The sequence below is a fragment of the Echinops telfairi genome, unplaced genomic scaffold (genome assembly GCF_000313985.2).
Source record: "Echinops telfairi isolate 266 unplaced genomic scaffold, ASM31398v2 ScPeMD7_24;HRSCAF=84, whole genome shotgun sequence".
NCBI lineage: Eukaryota > Metazoa > Chordata > Mammalia > Afrosoricida > Tenrecidae > Echinops > Echinops telfairi.
Window position 1 is genome coordinate 7,951,025 of NW_022103921.1, and position 9,533 is coordinate 7,960,557.

A 9,533-nucleotide genomic window follows, 5' to 3' on the forward strand; every position below is an offset into this window, starting at 1 on the left:
CCCCCCCCCCCCCCCATGTTTTAGAACGTAAATTCTGAACACTGGGTTTGTGGAAGCCTACAATTTACAGCCCTAAATCCAGTGTTTCAGCCTCCACATATACTGAGCCCTGCTTAGTGCGTTCTGTGTTTGGCTGCAATCGCAAGGTCAACAGTTCAAAACGATCAGTTGTTCCCTGGGAGACAGATGAGGCTTTCTACTTTCATACAGATTTGAGCCTCAGAAACCTGTGGAGACTTAATAAGTGTGTCTCGATAAGATCTTTTTTAATGTGGGGTCCCTTTTCTCCCCTACAACAGGTGTATAATTTTTCACTCCAAATTTAAAAATTGGGGGGAAAGCCAGTAAAATAAATTGAAAGCAGTAAGTACTCTGTAGGCTGACTCTCATGTTTCCTACATCTTGTGCCTTGCATATTGTCAAACAAAAGGTCAGCTGCTGCGAGGGTTGGGGTTGGAGGGTGGAGAGGTGTTTCTTCTGAGGACAGGAAAGTCTCCCCTATGTCCCAGTTTGGTCTCTGCTCATTGAACACCTTTTGCCACATGGACTCCAGACTGTACTTAGCTCCACATCCTGCCCCTCCCCTCACGGTAGATATCTCTGTGGCCTATGCAGTGCTGCATCTCATTTTCCTTTTATATGACACTTGTGTGAGTATTTTTCCATTTTGTTAAAAAGCGTTCAGAAACAGAACTGCATGCCTTTCTGTGGTTGGGTTATAATTTATTTTTAAATGTTCCTATTGGACCTTTTACGAGTTACTGGTATTTGCAATCATAAATCCCCTGGTGATGAACACCCTGTCAGAGAAGGCCTTTGTTCACTTCTCCATCTGTCCTTAGGCTACATTTCCACCGATGGGATCCTGGCTCTCACTCTGAAAGATGGCACCACCCACCTCAGTTAGGAGGGGCAAGCCTTGGACCTGAGTCTGAGGTTGTGGGGACAGTACTGGGGCCTCCCCCACCGCCTCCGGGTTGGCAGCTTCCCAGGGCAGTGCCAACCTGGACACATTGCATCTGTGTCACTGTCCCTCCCGGTTGCCCCTCTGCAGTGGCCCGCGTGCGTAGCCCTCTCCAAAGGTGTTGGTTTGCCTCCTGCTCCTGCTCCTGCTCCTGTTCCTGCTCACAGGAAATCAGTACATTCTGCACTTGGGGAAGCAGAGCCCCTGTGGGCATCTTGATCTGGCACAGGGCCACTGTAGGGGAGCCCAAGGCTGGGTGTCTGGGGCTCTGGTCTGGATGGAAGAGGCTGCTGCCGTGTCTTTGTCCCGCGGACAGGCTGGGGGTGCAACCACGGATCGTGGAGTTAGCAACTGGGCTACCTGGCTTGCTTCTCTGAATAGAGAACAATGGGCTGATTGGTCAAAGCCGCACACCTGTGGCTGTAGTGGCCCTGCCTGGGCTAGGGAGATCTGCTGGGGTCGTTAGGAAACATGGACGAGCACCTGGTGTGCGCCACGTCACCGATGAGCTGCTGGCTCTTCACACTCGGTTTCTAGGACACATCCTTTTGACACATGCCGAGTTCCTCAGTGACAACGACAGGAACGGTTGCCATTGACCTCCCACCACTGACTTTTATCCAGTTAACGAGATGGATACATTTCCAGACTTATTTTCTCCTAAGCCTTCGAAGCTCAAGAATCTCTGTGTGGTCTACCTAACTCTACAGATGTGTGTCAATTTGATGTGAACATAAAATGAGTGTTAATATCAATAAATCTGTTTTGTTCATGAAAACACTACTTCAGTAATAAAGATGTGCAGTCATACAGTCCTTGTAGAGCCAACATCAAATGCAAAGACACAATGCAGTGGAAACTGTCATACTGACCCACCCAGGGGACCTTAGGGTGTGTGGAACATAACATCGCAAATGCCATGTAATGCTACATAGTATACATTGTAATAAAGATAGAGCACCACATCGCTTCCTTTATAAGTTAATGGTATAATTATGTTGTTTTTAAATAAGCTGTGTTTTTTTAAAGAAAATATGTGGTTTATTCATGTGTTAACTGGAAACATGTCCTTTGAGACAGATAGGTCTATCAGAAATATCGGTAAACCCAACATTTAAAGAGCCCACTGCCTTCAGTCAGTCCTAACTCATAGTGGCTCCACAGAGGGTTTCTAAGACGATGATTCTTTACTGGAGCAGAGAGCCTCATCTTTCTCCCGAGTGCTGGCTGGTGTCCTTGAGCGGCTGACCTCCTGGCTAACGCACAGAGTCTTGTGATGTTTATGATGCAGCTGTTGTCACCAAGGAATTCCAGATACATTAGCAACAGACGGAGGCAGGGACCGTTGGGAAGAGCAGCAGTTCAGCGTGTGTGCCGACTGGGACAGACGCAAAAATAGTCTCAGGGAGAGAAAAGCTCAGAACTTCACCTCCGTGGAGTTAGCGAGTATGTAAAACTTAAGGAGAACGAGTGGCTGTGTTACTGGGTCTTGTTCCAAGATCAACAATAGAATGGGAATCACTGAAAAGCAACAATAATGGAAAAGAAAACGAGTTGGCCAGCAGGCAGGAAAAAAACCCGGAACCCTTATGGTGGCCCGATGGCTAAGGTGCTCGCTGCTAACTCTAGTTCAACTGTCCGAACCCATGATTCACTCCCTGGCGCAAAGACATGGCTGTCCACTCCCACACGGACTCAGTCTCAGAAAACCATAGGCGGGCAGCTCTGCCCTGTGCCACAGGGCCCACAGGGCCACTCTGGGTCAGAACTGACTTGATGGCAACGGGTTTAGGGTTTGGGTTAGTGTTGTTTTTGTTTTTTATTTACCATGGAAAATAGCTTGGTGATTTTGCTACATTTTAAACGTACAACTAGTGCACCTCCTCAGCCATTCCAAACGCAGAGGCGCCTCAGACCTGTGTCTGCCCGTGCTGACTGCGCCATCCCTAACAGTCCAGAGGTGGAGTGATGTTCCCGTCCCCACGAGCAGACTGGCTCCATGTGGCAGACGTCCACCACATGCAGACTAGAACGCTATTCATTTACAAAGAACAGTGGAGTTCTAATTCACTCAACACCGTGGGTGAACCTTGAACACATGATGCTAGTAGAAAGGAGCCGGACACCAAAGACTGGACGTTGTATGGTCCAACTGATGTGGCCTAAGCTTGGTCATCCTTGGGCGGGTTTGACCACTCCTACAAGGAAACAGACAACTACTATCCTTATCAGAAGGGAGTGGGCTCTACTTGTTGTGGGATAAAGAGTGGTGTCTGCTTGATCTAGACAGCTGATAACTCTCAGGGAGAGTGACCCCAATCCACTCCTGAAGACCTCCAAGTGTACAGTCATTCTCAAGCAGCTAAGTCTGGCATATATTTTGGGGGAGACAGCTTGAGAGAAATCCTTCTATTTCCCACACCCTCCAGCACCATTAAGGCCAGATATTCAAAGTCCAGCCTGATACCTACCCTCTCAGTTGAGATCTTACACTGTAATACATAAACTTCTGAATGATTCTAACTGAAATTCTCCTCTTCATGGGGAGCATACTGAATGTTGTGTTCAGGGTAAACAGTAGGATACATGCTCAAGGGGAACACAGTGTGGCGTGCGGTCACAATGAAAGACTCACTACCAGTGAGTTGATGTTGACTCAAATGACCCTATAGGACAGTAACTGGGGTCTTATCTCTGTTCTGCAGAGTGGTGGGTGGGTTGGAATCCCTGACCTTGTGATCAGCAGCCCACCATGTAAGCCCACCCTCCACCACCAGGGCCCCTTAATGAACTATCCAGCAGCCAGAGAGCAATGAGGTTCTAAGTCATGCTGTGGCCTGGGTGAGCCCTGAGAATGTTATGCTGAGACCAGTCAGACACCAAAGGATGCCTGTTGCATGATTCCACTTCTATGAGAGATGGAGACTACGCGGAGACTGGAAGCACGTTCGTGGCTTCTGCAGGCACGGAAGGGAGGAGGGGAAAGCTGTTGTGTCAAAGGCACAGAGTCTCATTCGGAATGAAGTGAGGCTGTTGAAGTAGATAGCAGTGACGGCTGTACAGCAGCGTGAAGTTCATCAATACCACTGAATGATCGCTCTAAACATGGGAGACTGTCACGTGTGATGTGACAACTATTTTTAATAATAATAATAATGATAGCCCCAGGGGCTCAGGAGTTGGGCCATTCCACCAGGGATCCTTAGCACCTAGCAGAGCACCCAGGTGGTCCTCGGTCCGGGGCAGCGTAGGGTCCTGGGACACGTCGGCGATGATCTGGGTCAGTTCATCCACTTCCTGCATGATCTTGTTGACGTAGATGCAGCTGTTGTCGGCCTCTTGCTGGTAGTCGCAGTTCCTGCATGCGTAAAGTAGAATGCAATTCTCTGTCTTCCTTGGGATACAGCATGCTGTTACTGTGCAGGGGGAGAGGTCAAAGTTCAGACCTGGGGTCGTTCCAGCTCCCTTCCCGCTACCACTCCCCCGGCCTTACCATTCCTGACAGACGAGCCTGTAAATCTTTACAAAAGCTGTGTCGAGTCTTTTTTCCTCCTCACGGAGAGGGTCCAAATGGTCAACTTTTTGTTTAGCATCAAAGTGCTTCAGCCCTGCCCCAGGGCCCCTTCGTATGGTCAGCAGAGGTGTGATAGATGAGCTTAAACAGCCATCTGGGGGATCAAGTGGAAAGTGGGTCGCATTTCTCTACATTGAACATTTTGTACGGAAAACTGCTACAATACAGCCCTTCCAGCCATGATCTTTTAACGCCCTCCCAATAACTGGGTGGGACTATGCAAGTAGGTTCCTGCAGCCCACTAAGGGGATTGAAGTAAAGCAAATAAGGTACAGGAACGCTTACAGGGAATTGGCCAGTTTTGCCATCCTGCTAGGCTTAAGGGGAGCTAATCCCAGAGGTCAGAGGAAGACCTATCTATCATCAAAAGAGGAGTCAGAAGTCCCTGTGCTGAGGACCTCCTAGACCCAGGAAACACAGAGGGCTGTGAGCCTGAAGATGATGTGCGAGACCAGCAGGGCCATGAGTCAGCAGGTTCGGTGTGCTGACCCCGGAGAGGGAGCTGAGTGCACTTGGGCAGAAGGATTCCTGAGTGCACCTGGGCAGAAGTGGGGCAGCTTTTGGAATGCACCAGTGACGTTCAAGAGCTCGGTCACACCTGTCTGAGTGGCAGTTGGGGCAAGGGCTGAAGCCGAGAGAGAGGCTTCAAACGTGCCTGGAAGAGTGGAGCTTGTGAAACCCCTTCCTGGGCTCTGCGGGCCCACAGACTTCTGTTGGTCTTTTTTTTTTTTCTTTTTGGCGCAGATGGCCAGGCCTTTCTTGTCTTAGTCTGGACCAGGCGTCCTCAAACTATGGCCCGAGGGCCACATGCGGCCAGCCAAGGACATTTACCCAGCCCGCCGGGTGTTTTTGCCCCGTGTTTTTTTACTTCAAAAAAAGTTATGTGCAGTGTGCATAGGAATTTGTTCATAGTTTTTTTTAAAAAAACTATAGTCCGGCCCTCCAATAAGTCTGAGGGACAGTGAACTGGCCCCCTGTTTAAAAAGTTTGAGGATCTCTGGTCTGGACATTCCTCTGACGTCTACCATCCTGAGCAAGCTTGCTAGCACCTGGACACCACTGTATGACAGACAGACGGACGGACAGGGGGCTGTCATAATGCAAGATCCCCAGGACAGTGGCTTCAAGGAGCAGAAAGGTGCAGCTGTGGAGGTGAGAAGCCGAGGGTCGGCCAGTCGACCCTGTCCCTCCGCATGTTCTGACAGAGGGTGAGGTCTGTCCGGCTTCCGCTGCCCTGGTGCCTCCAGGCTTGGGAGCGAAGCTTCCTGCCCTGTCTGTGGCTCTTCCCATGTCTGCTGCTATCCTTATCCAAAGCCACTCAGGAAGGGTTAGGACGCACCCCGCTGAGGTCTGGCTTTACTCCCCTCACGGAACTGCTACCATCTGTGAAGATGCAGCCTTGTTTCTGAACACGGTCACACTCACAACTGCAGGAGTCAGGACTTCTATCCATCTTTTTTGTGGGCGGGGTGCCAGAAGAAACCACCTCCTAGCACAATCACTATGGGTTCGGTAGGCGCAATTGTACAGCGATAATTGTAAAGCCAAATTGCCCCCGTGACTGGCTCCGGTGTCTCGGGCAGGCTGTGGTTTCATGTTTCCTAGCAGTGCAAAGTAGGACGTACCCAGAGACTGAGGCGAGCCAACCCAGGAAATATACAGCGAGCCCAGCCTCCGAGGGGAGGACCACATGGCCAGCGTGGGAACTACACAAAGGACTAGACTGCCAACCTACCTCAGATGAGCCAATCAGTGGATTGATGGGAAGGGGGAGCTGGGAACACCCCTTTACGTATACCTGTACATAAATACTTTGGAATTTGCTTTGTGGGGGCTCTTGTCCAAGACGGTGCACGCAGTTAAGCACCTGAGGACTCGAGCCCTGGCTTAAGCTAGCATAATAAAACCTCTTCTGTAATTGCAGCCTTGTGTTCGATCTCCTTCCATTAAAGGGTAATTGCTCCAGGTCCCTAACATAATAAGTAAATATGATAGTAAAGTTATAGAGAGCATGAGAGATAAAAGAGATATATAGAAATAAATGGAGTCAGACACATTTCATGGTAGCATTGCTCACCTCAGCCCCGCTTGGTGGTACACGTGGAGGGAGAGAGAAACTCTAATGCTCCCCAAGCTTTTTATCCTCTCTGGAGACGTTGGGGAGGTGCAAACCCCCTCGTTACAGGTGAAGACATACGTCACAGGAAAGGGTTGTGCTATAGGTATTACAGTGATGGGAGGGGGTGATCTAGGGACATACACGCAATAGGAAGAGGAGGAATTGGGGGTATACATGTGACAAGATGGGTGGATCCTAGATTTAGGATGGCAGATTAACTTTGACCTGTTCCTGGGTCTCCATAGGAACCATTATCAGTAGGGTGTGAACTCCGCCCACAGGAACCAAACTAATGGTCTTAAGCTTCAGAGAGAGGTAATCCATTGTCTCCAGCAGCAGGGAGCAGGCCTACCTCTAGGATATGGGGAGTCAGTGGTCTGGCAGTGATTGCAAGGATCTGACCTCCCCCCACAGCCAGGTGAGGTTGGGGGAGGGGTGGGGGCGGGGGCGGGATCAAGTCCTGGCACTGGGTTTCCTGGAGAAGGACCACAATGACAGCAGCTGGTGTCCCCCGAGAAACCAACAGTGAGGTGAACTTCTATACAAATCCTACTAGATTATAGTCATCCCAACCCAGAGTCCCAGAGAGGCAAATGGACCCCAGCCTGACTGACTTCATCACCGCCACACAGCTCGTCAGGGGCAGAGCCAGAGCTGGGTGAAGGCCCAGTGGGAGCCACCTGTCCCTGCACTCGGCTCCACGGGCAGCGGGCTCCAGTGGATTCTAGGAGTACAGATGCAACTCTGTGGCCATCCCAGCAGAAGGCCACAGGGGAGGCTGCCCAAAGGATCCTGAAACCACGCCCAATCAAACGTCAGACCCACGCTGCTATCGGACCCCGGGGCCCAGCTGGACCAGGGTGCAGGCTTTGGGAGTCCCCGCTGCCCTCGAAGGCACTGTCCTCTGGGTTGTGAAGGCTCCTGCCCACATGTTGGGGCCAAACACAGTTGTCCCAAGGCGGTGCTCAGGCCCGAGTTCTCTTCTCCTTCCCAAAGGAGCCTTCCCGGAGAGGAGCCCATCCCGGCTCCTGAAGCAGCCTCTCCCGTCTGGTCCAGGTCTAACTAGACATTGCAGAAAGACAGACTTCCAGAGTATGACCCTTGGTGACGTGATTTTGTTACCGTTTGGAAGAACTGCACTTCGTGGCTCCCTGTATCCCGCGGGCTGACTGCAGTTAGAGGACGTGATCGTTGCCGCTCGCATTCTGCTAGGAAGTCAACCTGAGCACCGCGCCCGCCCAAGCCTGGTGCTGGGTGCGCTGCCCTCAGCAGCAGTGGCGGCCGTTTCTTCTTCCTGCAGGTAAACCCGGAACCTAACCCCGAGTCCAACTCACAGGAGCCCTGGTGGCCTGGCGGCTCACACGCTGCGCTACTAACTCTAAGGTCAGTGGCTCAAAACCACCTGCTGCTCTGTGGGAGAGCAGTGAGACTGTCCGCTCCTGCAGAGATTTACCATCGCAGAAACCCATCAGGGGCAGCACCACTCTGCCCCCAGGGCTGCTATGGGTCCTACAGAGAGCAAGCCATCGTCTGCAGGACACCACCAGCCACTCCAACCTGCCAGAGCCGGGGACCACTCTCAAAGGGTGCTTCAGCATCCGCACACTCTCCACACGGCCCCTGTGAAGCTGTGACTGCGGCAGACAGCGTCTCAGAAGGAGAGGCTCAAAGTGAAGATGCCAAGCATAGCCCCCAAGTCGTCACCCCCCCAGGCCAGACCCAGCGCTCAGTCAAAAACCTCACTGCCATGGAGTTGATTCTGACTCACAGTGACTCCCCTGGGACAGGGCAGAAGTGCCCCTCAGGGGTTCCAAGACTAACTGTTCTTAAACATTTCCATATCTTTATTGATATTCTCTGCTTGTTTACACATTGCTTTTCTGGTTTCCTTCAGTTTTCTTTCTTAAAAAAATCATTTTATTGGGGGCTCCTACAGCTCTTGTCACAATCCATCCATCGGTCCATTGTGTCAAGCACATTTCTATCTTTGCTGCCATCATCATTTTCAAAACATTTGCATTCTATTTGAGCCATTGGTATCAGCACCTTATTCCCCCACCCCACCCCTTCCACAGTTCTCCCTCCCACATGAACCATTGATAATTTATAAGTTGTTATTTTTTCATGTCTGACACTGACCGATGTCAAGACTAACTCTTTAAGGCCAAAGAAAACCTGCTCTTTCTCCTACCGAGCTGCCCTTGCAGTTAGGAGGCCCCACACAACCAGGGCTCCTTAGGACTTAGGAGGAGCCATTCAAAGTCATTTTTCCCCAGACTGTTCTTTCTCCAACTGGTCAGAAAGCAAGACTAAGAAAAATATTTCTTCTAATAATTAGCATGTGGAACCTCAGAGGCATAATCACAGTTAATTAAGGCTTGTGAGCAGCCAATAGACACCCACTATGTGCCCATGAGGTGCTTGGTGTGCAGTGGCTCACTAAATTAGCCTGGCTGCCTGGTTTTCCCAAAGCCAACCCTGAAACTTCTTAATTTTTGCAAATACAGCAAGAGCTGGGCAAGAGAGGCGTTTGATCTACAGACACACCATGGCCACAAGGCAGAGAAGCAAAAAGCAAGAAAGGGGTCTGATTCACCAAGGTTGCAGGCAAGGTGAATTATTAGTTGGGTGACAGATGGGTTCTTTGGGCCAGCCTGCCAAGGAAAAGTCTGGGATCAGGCTGGGCAGGCATACGGGGAATTCTTAATGAACAAAGTTGTCCGCCCCAGAAGCCTTACCGATTCTTCCGTTACAGAAAGCCAGGGGATGGAGACATCAATGAGCGGATGATCTGGGTGCTGATACCCCAAACAGACTCATCATGGCGACCCTGTGGCACAGAGTAGCACTGCCTTTGTGGGTCTCAAGACTCTAAC